Source organism: Pan paniscus, chromosome 7 (assembly GCF_029289425.2).
Source record: "Pan paniscus chromosome 7, NHGRI_mPanPan1-v2.0_pri, whole genome shotgun sequence".
Classification (NCBI taxonomy): domain Eukaryota; kingdom Metazoa; phylum Chordata; class Mammalia; order Primates; family Hominidae; genus Pan; species Pan paniscus.
Window position 1 is genome coordinate 98,283,271 of NC_073256.2, and position 25,020 is coordinate 98,308,290.

At 32.7% G+C, this 25,020-nt stretch overlaps 1 long non-coding RNA gene across 3 annotated transcripts in view; it reads right to left on the bottom strand.

Annotated features, from left to right (window-relative positions):
* The window catches only part of LOC134730987 (uncharacterized), a 147,435-nt gene that overhangs the window by 21,098 nt on the left and 101,317 nt on the right, over positions 1 to 25,020 (bottom strand). For 2 of the 3 annotated variants that reach the window (XR_010112981.1, XR_010112980.1), the window contains exon 3: positions 18,688 to 24,110. This is a non-coding gene — a long non-coding RNA (uncharacterized LOC134730987). Of the gene's footprint in view, positions 1 to 18,687; positions 24,111 to 25,020 lie in introns of those variants that run through there. The other variant, XR_010112982.1, reaches the window with a different exon arrangement.

Here is a 25,020-nt window from a genome sequence, read left to right on the forward strand (position 1 = left end):
TTTGACACTTAAGAGATTAGAAGTATTTTCTCTTGATGATATTTCAGGTATATATTTTTTTAATATCCCTATTTTTTCCTGACTTTCAAAAATAAAAAAAGACATCTCATTATATTCAAGTTGAGATGAGCAGAAAACCACAACATTTGGTAAAACACATCCATTATTCACAGTACAGAAACATTTCAACATAATAGCAAAACATTGTTTCAACATGTAATCAAGGTACATTATTAATGAGATATTATATATTCAATTTTTTATTAAGCCTTTGAAATCCAAAACTATGTATTTTACACTTACAGCACTCCTCAATTTGGTATGCTCAATAACGACATGTGGGTGATAGAAAATATTGGACAACATAGCACTATATAGAGTAAATATTTATTAATTTCTTTGTGTTTTCCAGAAGTCATAAATAACTAGAGTTTAAAATATGCTACAATCTTTTTGTTTTTGTTAATTTACAGTAATGACTAGTAATGTTTTCTGCTAGGGTCTTCAGCTACAAAACTTTTATGGCCTTTATGAATGTCCTAGGTACTTTTTAAACTGTTATATAAATACTTTGTTTTCATTTAGTCAATTATGATTTAAATTTTACTTCAATTTTTTAATACTCAAGTTTTTCCTTTGATTTCTTTTTTGGCCTAGAGTATTTAGATATGTGATTTTTAAATTTCCAACTATTTAAGGGTATTTTATTTATTTATTTTTAACTTTCAGTTTAAATCCATTGTGTTCTAGAAATTATACTTTCTATGATTTGAATCCATTTAAATTTATTGCAACTCTTTTAATGGCTTAGTATATATTCTGTCCTGTAGAGTAGTCCATGTGAAACTGTGAAAAATGTGTATTTGTAGTTTGGAGAATTCTATATATGTCAATTAGGTCAAGCTAATTGATAGTATTGTTCCAGTCTTCTACATCTTCTTGACTTATTGTCTAATTATCCTATCAATAATTGTGAGATGGTCAACCATTGTGGCTCACAGCTGTTGTCCTAGCTTCTCAGAGGTTGAAGAGGGAGGATCGTTTGATCCTAGGAGTTAGAGGTTACAGTGAGCTATGATTGTGCTGCTGCACTCTCCAGCCTAGGCTTAAAAGTGAAGTGAGACCCTGTCTCTAAATAATGATAATTGTCTCTAAATAATAATAATGCTATCGTTATTATTCTGAGAATTGAAATCTCCAACTTCTATTGTAGGGTTGTCTATTTCTCTTTTCCATTCTGCAAGTTTTTGATTTATCTATTTTGAATCTCTCTTTTTAAGTGTGTATACTTTTATAACTTTTATATATACCTGATTTGTGACCACTTTATCATTATGGAATATCCCTCTTTGTCAATAGGAATATTTGTCTTAAGTCTATTTAGCTGATAGTAATATTAAAGTTACTCTTCTGTTTGAGATTTACATAGTTTACTTTTTACACTCAATCTATTTTGTTATTGAATTGAAGTCAGTTGTTTTACATAACAGCATATAGTTAAATCTTGGATTTTTATTCAGTTTAACAATCTATGCTTTTTAATTGAGGTGTCTAAGCCATTCACGTTAGTGTTATTATTTATATAAGTGGATTTATGTTTGCTATTTTGCTGTATGTTTTCTATATATCTCCTTTCTTGTCCTTCTGTTCTTATTTGACTACTCTTTTGTGATAAATAATTTTAAGAATATCATTATAATTCTTCTGTTATTCACTTTAACTTTATATTTTGGAGGTTTCTTTATTGGTTGATTGAGGGATAATAATAGACATTTTAACTAATCACAGACTACTTCAGATTAATACTACCCTAATTCTAGTTAAATATGGAAACCTGTCCAAATATAGGCCTGTTCCTTCCCTCTCCTTTTGGATATTATTGTCACATATACTAATCTTTATATGATATGCACCTAATAATACATTGTCACAATTATTCACATATGCTATCTTGTATTTTTAAAGTGTTAAGACAGTAAATGATTTAAAAATATTTGGCCAGGTGCAGTGGCTCACGCCTGTAATCCCAGCACTTTGGGAGGCTGAGACAGGCAGATCACCTGAGGTCAGGAGTTCGAAACCAGCCTGACCAACATGGTGAAACCCTGTCTTTACTAAAAATACAAAATTAGTTGGGCATGGTGGCACATGCCTGTAATCTCAGCTACTAGGGAGGCTGAGGCAGGAGAATCGCTCGAACTCTGGAGGCGGAGGTTGCAGTGAGCAGAGATCGCACCATTGCACTCCAGCCTGGGCAAGAAGAGTGAAACTCCATCAAAAAAAATTAGAATATTTCATATTAACCCATATATTTACCATGTCTGGTGCCCATTCATATTCTGCTTTTGAAACTGAGTTACAATCTGAAGTCATTCTATTTCATTTTATAAGACTTCATTTAGTGTTTTGGGTAAGGTGGTCTATTAGTAATGAAATCTTTCAGTCTACATATGACAATGCCTTTATTTTACCTTCATGTTTAAAGAATGTAGATTTTTGTTGGATATTTTATAGATATACATATATATATGCACAAACATATAGATATATGTATATATGTTCGTTTGTCCTTGGTTCTCAGGTTTTGGGATTTTTTCCTTTTTTTCTTCCAGCACTTTAAGTATGCCTTCTGGCCTCTGTTTTACTTAGAGCAAAAGTTGGCTATTAATTTCACTGATGCTCTCCTGTGTTTAATGAGCCCATTTTTCTCTTGCTGCTTTTAAGATTTTGTATTTATCTTTGGTCTTCAACAGTTGACTATCATATGTCTATGTATGGTTCTTGGATGTGGAGATTGTTCTTATCAAATTTGGGAAGTCTTCAGTCATTATTTCTCCTGATTTTTTTCTCCCTTTCTCTACCTTCTCTCTTTATGTAATTCCCCTTACACATATGTTGGTACATTTTATTGCTACTTCACAGGTCTCTGAGGCTGTCCTTATTTTTCTTCAATCCTTTTTATTTTGTTCTGCAGATTGTATAATTTCTATTTATTTGTCTTCAAGTTCACTGATTCTTTTTTTCCTGTCAATTCAAATTGAGACTCTCTCATGAATAATTTTTGTATTTATTATTGCTATATTATAGCTGTATATTTTGGGGGTATATGGAATTTTGATAAATGTAGACAATGTGTAATGATTAAATCAGGGTAACTAAATGTCCATCACCTCAAACGTTTATCTTTCTTTGAGTTGTGAACATTACAATTTTTCTGTTCTAGCTGAATTGAAGAATACAATAAATTATTGTTAACTACAATTCTATTAATATTAGCATACTTTTCAACTTGAGAAGTTCCATTTTCTTATTTTTCATAATTTTTGTCTTAATTGTTGTGTTTTTTCTTTAATTCTTTAAACTTGGTTTCTCTTAGTTTTTAAAATACATTTGTAGCAGCTGTTTCGAAATGTTCATCTATTGTCTATTAAATTCACAATATGAAGGACACTCAGAAATTGATTCCATGAACAATTTTTATCCTAGAGTATGGGTTACACTTTCCTGTTTCTTTGTCAACTGAATATTTTAGATAACATGTTGTAGCAACTGCGGATTTGATTTCCCCACTGATACCTCTTTTTTGTTGTTTTGTCTTTATTTCTTTGTCTAGTAACTTGTTAAACTAGATTTATGAAATTAATATTTCTTGAAGTGGGTTACTGCTGATATACTTGTTCAGATTTTTGGAAAAAAATATTTTTTGTTTTATTTTTAAACCTGGCTTCATATATGTCACCCCTCTGTGTTTTTAAATTAGTAGTCAGTTCGACAGTGATTTGTGGTCAACCATTATAAGCTAGCAAGGCTTCTTTCTAAAAGATCTGTTAGGAAATACATTGAGAGTTTAGGCCACCTTTAAGTCGTCTTAGCTGTTACTTTCCATTGGGCCCTTTTGAATCTTGTATTCACATGTGTACAAGCCAGGATTGGCCAGGAATATGAGTCTGACTTAGGCTTTCTCCATTCTTGGTTGCACATATACACAGACTGAGACACGCATATGCTTTTCCCAGTCATGCAACTTTTGATGATTAGAGCTGTTGGCCCTTCTCACTTTCTGGCCTCAAAGTTGTCAATTCCAGCAACAATGGCACTGGGCATGGATGTAATACACCACTTCAATCAAGTGTGTCTACTTCCAAACAACAGAAAACTTAGTATTCCTATGGCCTTCTGAGTTCTTATAGAACCTCCACATCAGGGTAAAGAAAATGTGGTATATATACACCATGGAATACTACTCAGACAAAAAAAAAAATGAAATAATGTATTTTTCAACTTGGAAGGGGCTGGAGGCCATTATTCTAAGTAAAGTAACTCAGGAATGGAAAACCAAATACGGTATGCTCTCACTTATAAGCAGGAACTAAGCTATAGGTACGCAAAAGCACACAGATTGGTATAATGAATACTGGAATCTCAGAAGCAGAGATGGTGGGAGGAGGATGAGAGATAAAAAACTGCATATTGGGTACAATGTACACTACTTGGGTGATGGGTACACTAAAATCTCCGACTTCACCACTACAAAATTTACCCATGTAACCAAAAACCATTGGTTTGGAAAGCTGATTTTTTAGGAATAATGTGAGCCCTAGAATGATGTTATGTTTTTCCACAGACTACTTGCTTTTCTTCTCTCAGTTGCCCAGGTACAATAGCACTCTGGATTAAAATGAGCTGAGGTTGCTTTGATATCTTGCTTGTAACCCAAGTGTACACCAAGGTTGGAGTGCTTTACCACTGTTTTCTCCTGCCCTCACTTCTTTGTTAGAACAAATCTTGTTGTCTTAAATCTTTGATGGAAGCAAGAGTGCTGCTCAGCCTCTGGGTCTCCTACCATTCATTCTTGGAAATCATCTAATTTTCAAGAGTAAAAAAGTGGCCCCAAACGTTGCACTGAAATCCACGACCTTTTTATGGAACAGTTGTTTTCAATTACTTAGTATCATTATTAAGCATTTTTTTTGTTTAATTTTAGTCATTTTCATTTTAAGCAGTATGTTTCTCTTTTTAATTCAATTTTCTTTTGTATGCTTGCTATTTAGGTTATTATTTGATTTGAATGTTAGGCATCTAGTTTTTAATTCTACTAATAACTGTGCACTTGTAGTGATTATAGTTAAGATATATTTATCCAATGATGATGTCCAAGGAAAAAAAAAGGTGTTCTCCACCAGAATTATTATTATTATTATTATTGAGATGGAGTCTGCTCTGTCACCCAGTCTGGAGTGCAGTGGCATGATCTCAGCTTACTCTAACCTCCACCTCCCAGGTTCAAGCAATTCTCCTGTTGCAGCCTCCCTTGTAGCTGGGACTACAGGCACATGCCACCATGCCTGGATAATTTTTGTATTTTTAGTACAGATGTGGTTTCACCATATTGGTCAGCCTGGTCTCAAACTCCTGACCTCAAATGATCCACCTGCCTCAGCCTCCCAAAGTGCTGTGATTACAGGTGTGAGCCACTGCGCCCAGCCTCACCCAGAATTATTTTAACTGCTCTTGAAATCTACCTATTTTCCACTGTCTAGAGGACTGCATTGTTTTAATCTGGACTTGTAGAAAATGTAATTACACTAACATTTTCAAAAATATTTCTTGGATTTTGCCTTTAAGTTTGCTGTCACATCTGTAAAAGTTCTATTTTGCTTCATAAGTTTCACTGGTCTCATTTCCTAGTAGTCCTTTGATACTCTGATTTTCTTGTTTCAAAAGACTTAAACATGTAGATAAACATTCTATATGCAGACAAATTTTCATCCATGCATGAAAGCAACAGTGAGATAATTTTACATATGCAATGATGTGAAGAAAAAAAAAAGCACTCATGAGCTCCTCAATAATAAATATAGCTGTTAACATGCTTAACCAAACATATTGTATGTGGATGTATTCATTCATGTTATTTTTTTTTTCAATTCAGTGATGAGCTGTGAATATTTACATCTGTCATTAAATATTTTTCCAAATTATATTTTGATGACTATGTTGAATCAAGGTGCATAGACACATCACAATATATTTAACTATTAATTTATAAGGTAAGGCAAAGGAGTAGCTAAGAATGTTGGCTCCAGGGACCTGTTTACCTAGTGTTGAGTCCAAGCTCTGCAAGTTAGTAAAAATATGAGTTAGTGGGTAAGTAACAGATTCTCTGTTCTTTTTATAAGAATATCTACTTCATGGTGTTACAAGAACTAAATAAGTAAATACACGTAAAGTTCACAGAAAAGTGCCTGGCAACTAAGAAGTAATAATGTTAAGCTTTTCATTTCTCACTAAGCATATTGCTGCCCTTAGGCTATCAAATTAGATTATCTCGTTCTTATAGTATCTAGCAGAAATTTCTTAAAATGTCTAGACCATTCATGAATGGCACTCTTCCTTAGTGCTTATGCTGATTTGATTCCTATTTTTTAACATTATTTTGACCATTACAATGAAAAATGTTAAATGTGTGTGTGTTTATATCACCATCTCATCTGAAAGTCTGCCTTAGCCTAGCTTGCATTTAAGTAGTTCACCATTTTTTAAATGTCCTATCATTTTCCACTGTTATTTTTAGAATTCAATGAGATTTTTACTTTTAAATAGGTCATCAGTATATCTCCTTCATTAATAGGCATGTGCTTATTTTGAATTGTGACACAAATTGTAATCTTACATGCAAATTTTCACTGAGGCTTTTCTTTAGAAAATGTTAGTCTGGGGTAGAATGCAGTACATTGTACTAGGTTGAAGTGAAGAAATTTATCCACCCAGTTGCAAGTTGAATCCAGTTTCAGGCAAAATATTAACTGTGGTACCCTCAGTTCCTATTGAAATTATATTGCCTTTTTTTGAAAGCAAAATGAGGTTAGTAATATATAATGTACATTTTTAAAATAGAGAAATGAATTTCATGAAGAAGGAAAACATTAACTAGAAATCTTCCACTCAGATGAAACATGATCCTTGACATTTAAAATGTTTTTTTATCATATTATGTCATATTATTTTATTCATTCACCCTGTCTATAATTGTTTATCAGGCACGTACTAGATACCAGACCCTTTTCTTGGTATTAGGGACCTAAAAAAAGTTAAATAAAATAATACCACTATGCTCATGAAGTTTACATTCTAATCGTGACCTCATGTCCAGATTTTCACAGGGGGGTTTTGCTTCCTTCTGTTTCATTCCCAGGTTCTGAATCTGGCTGACTCTCCAACTGACTCATTTTTGTTGGACCTGTTAGTATTCTTTTACAGCCATAATGTCTGCTTCCCCAGAGGCAATTTCTCTATGATTAAAGAAAGGTCACATATTTGGAGCTTGTCATTAGACTTTTTGGCATAACATATCCATATTTTTCTTTCTAGGGCGTTGAGCTAAAATACCTGTAAAATTCTTATATGTAATAAAAGTTGGTTACTTGTTTGTTGAGTGGTATTGGATAAAATTGATCTTCCAACAATGCACAGCATAAAAAAAAACTGTAATGAGAATATTTGTGAAACTCAAGGTCAGCATTTCTCTATAACTATGTAGAGAGATAACATGTAAGATTTTGTTTGAATACAGATACATAGGATTTTATGGGATATTTTCATCATTTATGATAACAAGAGGAAAAATATTGAAGATCTGGGATGTTTTTGCAGTATAGATTTTCTGGTTAACATATATATAAAATATATATATTCTAGTATATATAATATATATAAAATATATATATTCTAGTATATATAATATATATAAAATATATATTCTAGTATATATAATATATATAAAACATATATTATAGTATATATTATATATAAATATATATTATATATATAATATATATACCGGAATATATACCGCTATAATATATATTATATATATATATAAAACAAAACGCAACATCCAGAAGATTCAAGATTAAAATGAAATATCAAGTCAGGGGACAGGCGTGAATCTGGATGTATCTATAAACTTGCATATAATAGATTAATCATTAAAGTTAGAAAATGGTCATGGATAACCTCTGTCCCCAAAAGAACTACTCCTTACTATGCCATTTTGCTATTCTGCAAGTAATTTCACTCACTGTAGCTGGCATATCTAGGCACAGAATTATCAGAAAAATATCCTGATTGGAAGTGAAAGTGCAAGCATCTTAAGATGTGATATATTAAAATGAAAATTTTCTCTTTCAAGAGAAAGGTGAAAGAGATTATACAATTAATATAGTTGTAGGTTTCAGTGAAATCCTGGAAAGAAGCTGAAAAGTGATGAAAAATAAGGCAAGTAATCCAGGTTTTTATCCTGGGTCTGGCACAACTAGACATACAATCCTAATAAGTCACCTAACATTTCATTTCAAGACTTCATGGTTTTACTTATTAAAGAGAATTGTGATTAGACAACCTATGTGGCCACTTCTTCTGCCTCTAAAACTCTAAAAACAGTCTTTCTCATCTTCTCAAATTGTCTTCCAGCAGACACAATGTAAGTATTCCAGATTTAACTTTTAAAATTATCTTTTTGCACAAAAAGTAACTGTGTGAGATAATAGATATATTAGTCTGCTTTACCATAGTAACAGTTTTACTATTTATATGTATCAACCTAATATTATGTCATAAACCTCAAACATACACAGTAAAATTTATTTTTAAAAATAATCAAGACACTAGATACCTAATGAATTAATATATTGTAGAAGATAGCATTTAACAGAAGAGATTTTAATAGAACTCTGATATCTGCTAATTTGAGCCATGTATAGTCTGTATTTCAAAATCTATATACTTGAAAAAATTTCTGAATGAATATGGGCCATGGTATTTTTTGGCACACAAAATAATTATACTGATTGAAATATTCATCAAATTATAATGGTAAGAAGCTCATTAAATGCACATATCCAAATGTATATACTCAAAGCCCCTAGGCCACAAGATTATGCCCTTATTACCCTTTTCCTCTCTAGGTCCCCTTCCTCCTTAAGTGATAACATTAAGTCACATACCTGGAATTATTATTTATTCACCAATAATCTGAACTTTGACTTTTCCCTAAATTATATAAAATCAAAAAACATTTCTCAGAAGAAATAGTATGGAGCTAAGTCTTCAAAAATTAGTAGAGGTTAACCAAAGAAGAGAGGGACTCTGAAGCAGAACAATCAGAATTTGCAAAGGCATAGAAAAAAAACTCAATTATTAAAACTAAATTTAAGAAATCGATGTTGTATGGGGTTTTCCCAAAAACTAAATACAAGTTATGGAAAAAATTTAAACACTGAATTAAAGTTTTTGTAAAATGCAAGTTTAGATTACCAGCTCATTTGTAAAACATATAGATTTAAAATTGTCGTGATTTAATTAAAATGATTTCGTACTTCCTGAGTATATTTTCTTAAATGTGTACAAATTCTGTGCAGAAATACACTTTTAATATCATCCTTAAATAAATCTTAGTCATCATTCCTGATCATACTATAGATGCTGCTCTTACTGGCTTGAATTCAAACAGGTATGGTTAGTCAATAACCAATTCATTGCCAACCCTAATGTTCATTAACTTAATCTCATTTTTTACAATGAATAACACCACCTACTCTGCTGCCAGGAAACTGACTCAATCTCATTTATATCATGCATTCCTTTTAATTGGCCTTCTCTCTCTAGATAGATGCCTGTGACCCAAGCAGTAAATGCCCTGAGCCTACTCCTTCAGGTCATAACCCTTTGATAACTTATTTCTTGAAGCAATGTATCCCAGCACAACAAGGTTTATTGCTTAAGCACATGTACACCTATATGTTTATTCACTTGGTTCTACCCAGGGAATCAGATTTTACTATTTTTCTGCTCAAAACACACCAACGACTTTTTATCACACTTAAAACCACATACATATTATTTCCCTGGCTCTTAAAACCCAAATGGCTACTAGGTGCATCTGATCCTTTACCACAGCCCTGCTGGCTTTCTTGAAGTTCTTCAAATACACTGCAGCCCAGGGCCTTTTCACTTTCTACTCTCTCTGCCTGGATGCTCTTTTCTCAGATATTCATTGGATCCATTCTCTTACTTCATTTAAACCTCAACTTCAATGTTAGTTCCTCAGAACTAACCTTTGCTAACCACACTATCTGAAATAGACAGTGAGTCTCTTTCCAGTCTTTCTGAGTCTCTTCCAGAGGCTCCTTCTGAGTCTTTTTGCAGTCTTATTTGCTCTGCTCCATTTTTCTTAGAATTTGTCACAATCTAATATTGTGTTTGATCCTTTGTTTATTGCCTCTAATCCTCACTGAAATATAATACACTCTGTAAAGGAAGACACTGATTTCTTCAATAGTCTAGCCTCAGTGCTTAAAACTATGCTTTGTATGAATACACAGTAAGAATTCAATAAATATTTGCTGAATGAATATTTGAATTTAATGACCTTCAACAGGAAACAATATTCTGAGTGAAGTAGCATAGCAATTAAGAGAATTTTACTAAAGAGAGGTTAAGAATGAGTGGGAAAGGGTAATGACTGAACAGGACCTCTTAAAATTAAGGAGTCAGGCTGATGAAAGTAATGACAAAATATTCATGAAAAAGCCATGAATCAGGCTGACTACACACTTTAGCTTTCAATCATCAGAGGAAGCATATCTGCTCTGTTTAGTTAATTCCTTTACCCAATGATCTTATAGACATATTCCTTTCTTTCATTTTATTTCAATTTATCTGTATTATATTTAATTAATATTTATTTCATAATTATATTTATTTCATTTATTTCAATTTATCCATATTATATTTGGACTCCAAATTCGGTTCATGAAACAATATATATGCATCATTATATATACGATGATTAGTGTAATATGCTTTCAATTTTAAAATCCTATTGAGAAAGACATCTGAAAATGTTTTTTAATGAAAAATAATGAACCATATATATATTTTAGGTATTTTATTTACATTTTAATAGCATAGTATATTCTTCATCATAATGTTTCTATTCTTTTAAATATAAGTATTTTGTTTTGTAAAATTTAGATTGTGTAATTTGCAGAATTCTTTATATGTGTTAAAAATTAGCAAATTGCACATTTATTAAGAGTGAATTTTGTGTGATACCTTGAGACCTTTATAAATCACTTTGAAAAATTAATACTCATGCTTGGTATTAGATCTTTACATCAGAATTCTGAGGTCATTTTCTTCTTGAATCTTGCACATAGTTTGACTATTTGCACAGACACACACAGAAATATAGATTAAATTTCTCAAGAATGTCAGTTAAAACAAATTTTTACTATTTCCCTAAATAGTGTGAATTGTGCCAGAAATTGGGTGGTTTGTTTATTAACTTATGGTTTCCTCTGGATGGCTGTACTCTAGCTACTATGACCTGATTTCTAAAAGAGAAAACTTTAAACTAGTTCAACTAAAGCCTTACTTTCTTCAACTGATATTCTCTCCAAACTGTCTTTCTCTGCTTATACACCAGTGAGCTGCTTGTCCTGATGTAGCATTTCCAGGCATCAGCTATTTAGTATTTTGTCTCTTAGTTTAAATTCTCACTCACAGGGATCTCACTGACTCCTGGCTAAAGGAGGAGGGGAAATCACAAGCACATCAATTGCACCCTCCTGATCCAATCAGTTGTGTCTTGATTGTGGCTTCCTACGTCCTCTTAAGCAACATCTTCAACACAGCAATGTCATGAGGGCTGGCAGACACTCCAACTGTGTCTACTCAAAGATGAGTAAACCATGTTAGAGTTTAAAAAGTCTTATTTTCAGGCAGCGTGAGATAATTTGACCTCAATCAACATGGACTACCTTTACATAGAGAAATAAATTTTAGAAATCATCTGGCTTATTAAATCAATGGAAAATAGGATCTGATAACAAAACATTGTCTATTCCAGCTGAAAAAAAAAACAAAAGCTTTAAAACTACAAAATTTTTGTAGCACTTATTATTAATAGCACAAATTTTACATTTCTCATACCGTAATTATAATATTTATCTAATTTGTCTTATAGTTTTGCAAATTTACTACCTGCTATTTTGCAAAAGTATTACATATTCTTGTTTTTTTCTAGAAAATGTTGTTAGAATAAATACCTGCTTATTAATGTACTCATCATGACATGTGTATGGTGACTATTTACATGTCATTCTTTTGCCTGGTAAATAATTCTTACTTCTTCCTTTCACACTGTGGTAGGTAATCTTTTTTTAGGAAACAGAGTCTGTAATAGTAAGAAGTAAATTTTCTTCCACTTACATTTATATGTGATTTAATTATGCTCATAAACATTCATGAGATTTGTAGGATGCATCACATCAACTAAGCAAACTGCAGTGTCCCCTGGCTCATTTAAGAATGATTTTTAGTATATCATCAAGATTCAAATTAATGTAAAAAAATAAAAAACCTGCTAAGAAAAGAAATCACTGCTGCAGGAAAAGGAGTGCTTATTTAGACAATAATCAGTACTACAAAGAAAGAAAAATCAAAGATAAATTACACAGGTATATCTGAGATCTTTGAAACTAGAGAAGAAAAATGAATATCTATGGGATGAATATAGGACACACTAAAGGGCAGCTTAATAAAACATTAGAAATGGTATGGAAATTTTTTTACCTAAAACATTAATATTTTAAACAATAATTCTAAACATATTTTTGTATAGATTTTTTTCCTGCACTGAAATAGATTCCCTCCTTCATCCTCTTTATCTTTCTAATAAAAAAGGAAACAAAAACCAAAAAATGTAAAACCAATTTTTTTTTCTTTTCTTTTGGGTTAGCAGTAAAATATATGCATATTTGGTGGTTAAGTGACCTAAAAAATAGGAAATTATTACTAAAGTAGATCTAATGGAGACAAAAGTCTTTTCAGTTTGTCTTATTCCTCTTTCTCACTAAATAAGCGCTCACAAATTCAAATATTAGATGGAAACCTATTCAAAATGTATGTAGATTTGTTTTGGAGGGCATAGAATAGTAGTTGATAGCTGAGCATCATCAGAATTCAAGCAAACCTGTACTAGAATCCAACTTTTATACTCTCTGGGACTGTGACCTTACTCAAGTTACTAACTCTTGCAAGCCCATGTTTACCCAACTGTAAAGAGGAAATTATAATGACCCAAATATCAAAAGTTAATTAGAAAATTAAACAAGATAATGCATGTGTGAAAGATTGATTACAAAAATAATTGTGATTTTTCACTCCATCCTGTATCCTCTACAGTGTGATTTTGACACTCCTCTCATTAGGCTGTGTTGTCTCTTTCCCTCTCCTTGAGTGGGCCAATACACTGTGGCAAAAGTAACTGAGTGCTAGTTTTCAGGTTTTGCATAAAGAGTCTTGTAGACTTCTTTCTCTTGAAACCTGGCAAACTATCATGAGCATAAGCCCATGCTAGACTACTGGATAATGAGAGAAAATTTGCTCATTCATACCATCCCAGTTGATAACCAGCCAATGACAAAACATGTTCATAAGGCCATCTTAAAACTGCCAGTTCCTGGATGACCACTAGGTGACTGCAGAGTATATCTACTGTAGACGGTAGCATGAGCTCACCCAGACTCTGGTGTGAATTCTGAGAAGAACCATCCAGTTGAAACTATCTCAAATTGTCCATTAACAGAATTGTACACTACTACTAAATTAGTCTATGATTAAATTGCCATTGTTTTAAGTCGCAAAGATCGGGGTTATTTGTTATGTAGCAATAGCTAATTGATAAAGAAATCAAAGTACTCAGAACAGTGTATGACACATATTAAAAATGCAAATATTCCACCTAATACTATCAGAAGTTAAAATTTGCATTTCAGTTGTTTTCCTAATGAGTAGAAAATGCAAACTTTTTAAATTAGTATTTACTAAAAAGTTAACACACACACTTTGGGAGGCCGAGGTGGGCAGATCACGAGGACAGGAGACCGAGACCATCCTGGCTAACATGGTGAAACCCTGCCTCTACTAAAAATACAAAAACAAAATTAGCTGGGCATGGTGGCAGGTGCCTGTAGTCCCAGCTCCTTGGGAGGCTGAGGCGGGAGAATAGTGTGAACCTGGGAGGCAGAGCTTGCAGTGAGCGGAGATTGAGCCTCTGCACTCCAGCCTGGTTGACAGAGCGAGACTCCATCTCAAAACAAACAAACAAACAACAAACAAACAACAAGGACACACACACAAAAATAAAAGTAAAGATTTCTTAAAATTTGTCCTGTACTTCATTAGAAATCTCTTTATCTTGTTATACATTAGTAATTAATTGTTTGCAAAGCTTTCTTTTTGATGTTTACATTATTAATATCCAATGCTGCATTTATTTAATTGAAGTTAATTTTAGTGTCTGGATTAACATTCTTACTTCTCTGTGTAAATCTTCAGTATCCTTTCATCTCAGATAATACTTTAACACATCACCCTGACAAACACATGTGGTAAAAATTTTATATTTAGTCCTTCATATCAACTAAGAACTTTCAGTTTTCAATTGTTTCATGAGTAAGCAGATATCCCAAGGGACCAACAACCAAAGGAACAAAAAAAAAGGGATAGATTCTGGAACAACAATCTACTCTTCAAAGTTCACCTCATAGGAAGCTTCAGATAATGTCAAAGCCTCTTCGAAGACCTGAAAGTAAAATTAATCCTTAAATTTAAAAAATCTGACATTTAACTAAAGTTAAAAGTGAAAAAATTTCCCAAGTTTTATAAATTAAATGTGTCATTTGTGATTCTTAGGGCTCATTGTCCTCAGCTAAATTGGTTAATTGATTATGAAACTAAATGCAATGTTGACAATCTTTTCAATAATGAGTTAACTCCTACTGTCCTGTTTGAGTCATTTCAATGTTTACTATTCAGCCTACATTTTCATTGACATCCCTGAGGACTTATTTCAAGGTGAGAATTTATATATATATATATATATATATATATATATATATATATATATATATGAGATGGGAATAAAAAGAAAGCAGAGAAAAAGATGTCAAAAGATATCTTCAAACTTACTATTAGAAAAGGACTTTTACAATTTTCTGCCACCTTGACATTTCTGTTTATAAAAATAACATAAGCAGCACATAGTGGTATTTATCTTGAAGGACTATAAAATTAGTATAACTTTTATCAATCATAATTAAATAAGTGAAGATATATAATTACAGGAGGTCAAGTAAGAGCTAATAATTATCCATAGCTTGTGATGTTAAGCCTTTTTCCACATAAGGGCATGGGTATAAAAAGTTGTGTATTTTCAGTGAAACCGTGTCTCTACTAAAAATACAAAAAAATTAGCCCAGTGTGGTGGCGGGAGCCTGTAGTCCCAGCTACTCAGGAGGCTGAGGCAGGAGAATGGCGTGAACCCAGGAGGTGGAGCTTGCAGTGAGCCAAGATCACTCCACTGCACTCCAGCCTGGTGACAGGGTGAGACTGCATCTCAAAAAAAAAAAAAAAAAGGTGTGTATTTTGAAATTTGGGAAGTTATATTAGAACAAATGTGAAGACTCTGAGATTTCATCCTACTTACAACCTAACAATTTAGCATGCCATGGTTTCATAGATGCTGGTTTCATAAATGCTGGAAGATAGCACAACTTTTTGACACAAGATTTGTTGCTTACAGAAGTAGTAGTTTGTGTACCAGCATTTTTGTACCAGCTTTCTGAGTCCCAAATTCATGGACAATGTGAGGAGGGTGAAATGGTATCTACATAATAGTGGATTGTGTGTTCCTTGAGCTTAGGGAGCCCAAATCTTTCATAATGGGCAATAACTTGCCTGCCTGTATAGTTTTCTGTAATACTAACAAATTACCACAAATTAAGAATCTTGTAACAACAGCAATTATAATTTCACAAGTTTTATAGGTCAGATGTCATGGCATAGAATGGATGGGTTCTTTGTTCTGGGTCTTACCAGGTTGAAATTAAGGTGTCACTTGGGCTGTAGTTATTATTTGGGGTTCAGAGGTCTGTTCGAAGCTTCTGGCTATTGAAACAATGTGTTTTCTTGCAGTTACAGGACTGAGGTTCCCATTTTCCTGTTAGTGATTGGTAGGGGTATATCTCAGCTCCTAGAAGCTGCCCACAGTTTCTCACAGTGTGGTCCACAGAGGCAGTTCAAAAAATGGATGTTTGGTTTCTTTCAGGTCACCCACTATGAGTTTCTCTGATTTTTTTTGTAATATCTGCATTTAAAAGGCTTACCTGATTAGGTCATACTTGTCCAGGATAAAGTCCCTTTTGCCTCATAATGTAACGTGATTGCAGCAGTGATATCTCACTATATACACAGGCTCTTCACACACTCAAAAGGGAGGAGTTCGTAGAGAGAGATGTGTCATCAGAAGACATCTTAGAATTTGGCCTGCCACATTGGCTTTTTCTCAGGTAGGAGACACTATCTATATCTTCCAAAGAGGTAATCAAGCATGTCCTTCACTTCTTGGGGAGAATTATGTATATATTCCAGTGTAGAATTTGTCTACATCACTGAAAGATGAGGAATAGCAATGGCACTGGGAAAGAAAGCTGCAGACACTGCGACATGTTTACATGGCAAGTTTAGATGTTAGAGCCCTCCTTGCTTACTTTGATAGACTTATGAGAAAAGTTAACATAACTCAATCAAATCATTACCAGTCATCTGACAATTGATGGCTGATCTAGATAAGTCAATTAAATTTAAAGCAATTGAGACTGTTTAGGAGAGATATGCCAGGTCATTTTCCTTAATGAGGAATGTTCTAAGGCAGTTAACAATCCTGGATGATAAATGTCATTAATACGCTTCTCTCCTTGATAAATCTTGGTATCTGAGATGTTAAGTTCTAAGATTGTTGTTCTTCTACTGTAAAAAAAAATAGTGTGTGCCATTCTAGTAGCAAATAATTTGCATATTGTTTCCAATCGACCCTATATATACCCAGACATTTTGTCCAATGTCAAGTGAAGGAGAGACAAGGGAATTTTTACAAAATTTATAAATACCCATGTAAGCATATGTAGAGATGCATGGTGCACAGTATACTCAAACATAAAATTATTATCCTTATGATCTAGGACCATGAGAGTTCAATAGGAAATCCAGGTAGTAAACCGGAATTAAGTCATAATTTTCTAGGCTTTCCTCTGGACAGCCTGCCACCCAGACGGTATTTGAACAAGTCCAACCAGGGATTGTCAGTAGGTAAGAAAGATATATGATGCCCCAAAATAGTCTGAGCAGAATCTCAAATTCATAAAATAGATGTTTTATGAATTCCTATCACTTCTGTTGTGATTATTATTCAGAAACCAGCTGATATGTGTTCTCTTTCTGAGGACATCCACATTTAGTGACCAACTTGCCTTACTAAGGTAGAGAACCAGAAGGAAATGATGAAGGTAGAATCAGAACTGTTTTTGAGTCAATTACTGAGAAAGCCATTTCAATACTCCACAAGACTGGATGACTGTGGAAGGTAGGAGACATGGACAATTTGCCTATAACCCCATTCTTGTGGTTTTTCTTTGTTTTTTGTTTGTTTTGTTTTTTGCAATAAAGTGTTAGATTACAAATAGTCTGTGAAGCAAAAACATGACAAAGATTAGTTTTAAGGGCTACAGTGGTGTAGCCAGAATCAACCAAAATTCTAATGAATGCTGGTAGAAGACATGAGACTCTTGAGTCAGAGAGGGACAGCTTATTGCTCAGAGCAAAAGCAGTAGTCATAGTATCAGGATTCTTTTTCTGGTTTCTTGAACCCCAGTGACTACAGAGTGAGGTAAAAGCCAGTTAACACCTGCACACACAGTGAGTTGCTTTACAGGGAAAGAACACTGATCTTGGAGAACTCATAGCTTTTACAATATAAATTAAACATTTATTTGCCTTCAAGGAATGCATTAGCTGTAAGATTCTTGATAGTAGCCTTTGCCTTTTTACTGGAGGGAGAGTGTAACTCCTCTAAGACTGCAGGAAAACTTGTTTATTTTTATAAGTCACTATATAAACATTACGTCTGTAACTCAAGTTTGTTCACTAGAAAGATATCCTTGAAGAGATAGTCTAGGACAAAAGGGAGCACATGTCTTCCTTACAAGATCTACCAGGCAAAAAATAAAAACAAAAAACAACAACCAAAAACAAAACATGATAGACCCATGTAGAACTGTCTTCCAACACTATTTTGAAATAATACAAATTAAGGACTCAACTCTTGAGCCTTTAATCAGTATTTGGCTAGGTAAATACATCTACATGTTTTCATGTAGCAATTTCATCACATTTAATTGAATCCAATTTGCAATTTATATTATTATTTTTATTCAGCTTTTGCAATCGGTTGTCAGAATCGGTTCTCGTGAAAACATCTATGAATAAAGAAAACTATTTAGTATCCTCACAAGTGGCTGTGCAAAAGGCAAGTCTGGATCATGGCAACTCCATTCACTGTAGGACAAAATGATGAATATTTTGGATGGCTTCCTGTTATCTGTACTAATTGAGTTGTCTAACTAGTTGAAAATGCAGAACTCATTTTTTTATATATGATCTTAGAGCTGACAAGCTCATTCCTGGTTTTTCCAGAATATGTTTCCCTTTTTTTTTCTCTCAACAGGAAGTATTACCAAGTTAAAAAAATGAAATTGATATATTCTTCAAATTTGTAGTTTAATAGAAGATCTGTAGTTATTGGATCACAACACTTCAATTCCAATCTACTGCTTTATAATCCATCAGGAGTACTCAGTTATAATAAATATATCATAGTAACAGATGACTGTTTGTCTATTATTTTATTATATTGGCCCCAAACTTCACTTCAGTTACCATTGACAAAATAAGTGTTAACTATAGAATATATTTTCCCATGGTATGATACATTTCAAATGAATTTTTAAACATGAATAAATCAAAACTTATATAAAGCCATAAAAAGCGAGGGAAATTTTCTGATAAGAAAATTTGTTTATTTAATGGTAGTACCAAATAAGCATAAAAACTGCCCATTGCACACAGATAGATCTTGGTACAAATGCAATTCTTTTGTCAATTGAGATCTGGATAATGTAAGGGACTCAGGTGGGAGAAGGAAAGGAAAGAATTGACAATGACTTGTGTCAGGTTAGCCTGCAGTCTCCTTGGGGGTTCTGTAACTACTCCTTGCAGAAATATATTTTACTAAGTTTCTTTTGAAGTAGAAGCAAGCACTCGGCACTTCAGGAGATAAAGAGAGATTAAAGAAAGGTGGAAGATGACACCTCAGAGTGAGCAGAAAGAAAAATCACTATGGCAACTCTTTTTAAATTTAGCATATTCTTGGACTGTTTTAAGTCAGGAAGTCTTTTGGTACTTAATGCAAATCAATAGCAGTGGAAGAATCTGAAATTTCAAAAATCAAATGTACAATTATAATTATTTCAAGTGGGATGATTTTTCAGAAGTATAAAGATACATCTTAAGAATGCAACATAATAACCCAGTCATTTAATGAATTATGTGTGACCTGACTATTGATTTATGATCAACATTTAGACTCAGTAGTATAAAAATATTTAAAATGTAGAATATTAATAGTATTCCCAATTAATCGTGAAAAATATGAATATATTTACATTTAAAACAATATTCTATAATACAGTGATAAAATTAAAATGTTAAAATAATAATAACAAATAATGCATTCATGAAGGGAAAGGAAAGGATGAGACAATCTCAGCATTGTTAAAAACAGAAAATAATTTAAAAATCAGGAAAGAAAAAGAGAAAACCCATTTTCTAAGCTCTAATATGGAAGATGATCTATGGAACGTACAAGACAGAAAGAAAAAGGAGCAAATAGTTCCTCATATAATCACACAAAACTATATTACTTCACCTCTTCTTGTTCTCATTCCACTTGCCAATAATGCCTAGGAGAAGGAGAAAAAAATTATAGAGATACAAAGTACACCTTTTAATGTATTTAGCACTTTTATTCTAAAGTAGATATAAAATAATCTAGCCTCTTAATGGAGCATATTCTGATATGATAACCTTCATTTGGTGTACAGAATAAGACATATTTGAGAAGATCATGACTTACAGAGGTAGAGCAAGTTTTCTAATCTTATTTTTCTTAAAGAAAATGCCTTGGTCAATTTTAGCTGTTAGATTTCTGTAGAAATTTTAGGATTGTCACAGCCATTTCCATGAAACATCATGCTGTGTTTTTGAATGAAAATTGACTGACTCTAGTTAGGGGGTGGCCATATAACCAGGCTTGCCTGGAACATTCAAAATTTACTCTATTGTCCTGGTGTAAGTATTTATAGCATCACATTTCACTTTTTAGAAGTTACACAGAATATAATAAATCATACTGATAATTCATCTAATTACTACATAGTAATAAATCAAAATAATTTATAGATTATTTTGACAATAGTTCACATCTTCACAACATTGGTGTTCTAAAACATGACATATAATATTTCTCATAACTGAGTATTCAGATATTGCTCAATATTTTTCTCAATAATTTATTGTAGTTTTTTATGGTGGGATCTTGTTAGATTTCTTCCAACATATATGTTACATGAAGTTTTGAATAACATAAATTATATGCAGTACTGAATAAAAATAGTGATACCATATTGTGAGATTTCCTAATGCAGGGAAATTGATTTTGAATTTTAAGTATTATGTTTGATGTTTTCCATAAGCTTTTTCTTGTACGTAACGTTCAATTCACTAAAGGACGTACCTCCTAGAAATGACAGTTTCTGTGAATTTGCTATCACTATGAATTTGAATTTTATCAGATACTTGTATAAAATGGAGATCACGTGAATTCTTATGTTGTGATATAATTTATGTATTGAGTTTTGAAAACTAACTCAAACTCGCAATAATGGGATTAACCCATCATGGGGTATTTTTTTTTAATCTAAAACTGTATTGGCTTGATAACATTTTATTTAGCATTTCTGCATTTATATCCATAAGTGAAATTGGCCTCAAAACTTTTCAGAGGTCAATATTTAGAAATATTTTACAAATGTTTTATCTTCGTCTATTTACCAAAGAAATTTGCATAATACTGCTCTTATTTCCACCTTATATATTTGAAGTAACTTACTGATGTAGTTGTCTTGGCCTGGAGATTCATTTTGTGGTAGAGAGCAAATTAAAGAAAAATTTTGCTTAATAGATCTAGGAATATTCAAATTTTCTACTTATTTTTACAGTTTGAATTTTTCCAAAAATTTGTTTATTTTACTTAAATTTTCAAATGTACAAGCACGACATTCTTGGTGATATTATCTCATTCTTTTTAATGTCAGTAAAATCTTCAGTAATATTCCCGTTTTAACTTCCGCTACTACTAATTTCCTTTCTTTCTCTCTTCTCAGCTAATCAGAGGTTTATTGCTTTGGCTCATTTTTCCAAGGACGAAGATTGTTTGTGGCATATTTATTTTATACTTGAAAATTACTGAAAGAGTAGATTTTAAGTGTTCTCACCACAAAAAATAAGCATGTGAAATAATAAATGCATTCATTAAATTGATTTAGCCCTTAAGAAATAATCCAATTAAAATGCAATAATGTCTAAAGAAATTTTGCTTTTAATTATAAACTATCTTTAACAAACTTTAAAGATAATTACTCAAAGAGTTTGAAAGTAAAATAAAATACAGTGACGATAAATTTGATTTAAATATACAAATTCATTGTTTTCTCTTTGTTCTGTTTTATATTTCGTTTTCTTTCTATTCTTTATTTATTTATTTATTTATTTATTTATTTTGAGATAGAGTCTCACTCTATTAACCAGGCTGGAGTGCAGTGGCACTATCTTGGCTCACTGCAACCTCCACCTCCCAGGTTCAAGCGATTCTCCTGCCTCAGCCTTCCAAGTAGCTGGTACTACAGGCGCACCACCACGCCCAGCTAATCTTTTATTTTTTATTTTTTTGTATTTTTAGTAGAGACGGGGTTTCACCATATTGGTCAGGCTGGTTTTGAACTTCTGACCTCGTGATCCATCCGCCTTGGCCTCCCAAAGTGCTGGGATTACAGTTGTAAGTCACCGTGCCTGGCCTGTTGTCTTCTTTTTAATTAAAATTGTATTTTTATTATTTCATTTTAATCTTATGCACTTTTAGTTAAAATATGTTGATGCACTTTTAATAGTAACACTGAAAATTACAACATGCATCTTTGGCTTATAAAATATTAATTTGAACACTTTTAACACTTCCCAGGCCGTAAAAGACATTAGAAACACCTAAGATCCATATACCTTCTCCTGCATTTTCTGCAATTGTTGCCATGCATTTGAAAGTCCATATATAATTGTATCTCAGTATCCCGAGGAGATTAGTTCTAGAACCCATTCCCATTGATATCAAAATCCATGGATGCTAAAGCTCTTATATAAAATGGCATAATATTTACATATAACCTACACACATCCTATGGTTTACTTTAAATCACCTTTAAATTGCTTATAATACCTAACACACAAGATAAATGCTTTGTAAATACTTCTTATACTGTACTGCATTATTTTTAGTTTGTGTTATATTTTATTGCAGTAATGTTATTTTGTTTTGTTTTTTTGCTTTGTTTTTTAATATTTTCATTTCATGGTTGGTTGAATCAGCAGATGCAGACCCCATGGATAGGGAGGGCCAACTGTATAGTTGAATTCCACAAAACATTATTATTTATGTTTTAGGTAGTCAATGTTCATTTATATTTACCTAAATATTTATTTTTTCATTTATCTTCATTTTTTTATTGCATTAAATGTTTCCTCCTTTGATCATTTGTCTTCTTTTAGGAGAAAACAAAATTCTTTCTTATACCTTACTGTTGTTTTTCATGAGTCTTCTCCTTAATTTTAAAAGTTATTGAGTATTTTTATTATAACCACAATTCCATCACCACACCTATTTGATATTTAACAATAACAACTTAATTTCATCAAATATCTACCCATTGTTCATCTAATTGTTTCATAAATGTCAGAAATACCTTTTTGACCAATCATTTGACTCAGAATACAAATACACTGCTATTGTTTAGCTGCATTTAACATTTATTTCAATATATGGTTGTTCCCTCCATCTCTCTTGATTTTCCTTGCAATTTTTTTATGAGTAAACTATTTATTTGTCCAGTAGAATTTTATATATTCTGGATCTTAGTGACTGCATCCCATGGAAACATTAAAAAATATCCCTCTTCTGATCAAGACCATCCTGGCCAATGTGGTGAAACCCGTCTCTACTAAAAATGCAAAAATTAACTGGGCATGGTGATGTGTGCCTGTAGTCCCAGCTACTCAGGAGGCTGAGGCAGGATAATTTCTTGAACCTAGGAGGTGGAGATTGCAGTGAGCTGAGATCGTGCCACTGCACTCCAGCCTGGCGACAGAGCGAGACTCCATCTCAAAAAAATAAATAAATAAATAAAATAAATCCCTCTTCCTTTTTATGTCTTCAAAAGTGTTACATTCATTATGATTAATCATATGTAGATCTATTATTAGGTTGGTGCAAAAGTCATTGTGATTTTTGCCATAATCATTATCTTTGATTTTTGCAAGACAACTGTATCAGAAGTGTAAGATTCTTTAATTAGCAGACACAAAATCTCTCTTTGTGATTTTAGCATCAAATGATATGTAGTGCCTATTAATTCACTTGAGATTGAAAAATAAAAGTATTGTAATTCTATTATTTTTATTCATTTATTAGCTGGAATACTTCTATAATGAAAGCCTACTACTCAACAACTATTTCTTGAATAGAAAAGGCTCTAGAGAAAAATGGATTTTTCTTATCATTTTTGTTGTTGGCAGAATTCAGTTTCTTGCAATTATTATATAAGACAGAAGTCCCCGTTTTCTGGCTGTGTGCAAGTCTTTTCCAACCTCAAGAGACAGCTATCACTCATGGTCCCCTTCTTCCATCTTCAAAGCCAGCAACAGCAGGTAGAGTACTTCTCAGGCCAAATCTCTTTGAACTCAATGGGAAAGGTTTTCTGCTTCTTAGAATTTCTGCTTCCAGGATAATTTTCCCATCTTTAGATCCATGCCCTTAATCACATCTGCAAAATTCCATTTGTCACATAAATAACATATTCACAGGTTTTAGAGATTATGGCATGGGTAAATTTGTGGGGCCATTATTCTGACTAGCATACGCTGAAAAAAAATCCTCCTCAAAATTGTGCTTCAGGACATGTGGAAGAACAGAAACTGGATTTACCACGCAACAATGATCAACAAGAAAACCAGGCAAAACATTTAAAAAGTGGTTTTTAGCCTTTAGTCAACAGTTGGTACAGGGCTATGATTCCTAGTTGTAGGTGAATAAACAACATGAGCGCAATGCGGTATAAGTCACCTACAGGAAATTTCCAGACTATAGTGCAGAGAGAAGGAACTCAGATAGATCCCAGATTTCTCAATGCAGACACAAGACAGAGACTGGAGTTCAATGAAGCTAAGACAATGAGAATTTTTAAGCAAAGTATTGGAGAGGAGGAAACCGGATAGATAAATGTTCAAAACGGCCACTCAAACTGCTGACTCAGAGCTGATCTTCACAGTAATGAGAGGAGACTACTCAAAGCACAGAAAAGAATCATTGGCAATGACTAAGCTGAAAAGTATCCAGGACAACACAGGACTGGGAATAGTTTAGATTTCCACAAGACAGAGGAAAACACTTCCTAGTTATGAGGCATTTAGGTATTATCCTCTGAAAGATATTTTAGGGATGCAGAAGGAACAGTATCATTAAAGTAAAAGCTGCATGAGAAATATTTAGAAAAAAATAATTTAAACTTAATTCTTGAAAATATCCAACAGGAAAATTAAATGTGAAAGAAAAAAACATATAACACTGTTTAAAGAAATGCAAAAATCCAGCAGCTAAGGTATAAAATTCACCACTTCCAGGTTTCAGTGGTAATTGGAATTGTCAGGCACACAAAAAAATAGGAATATATGACC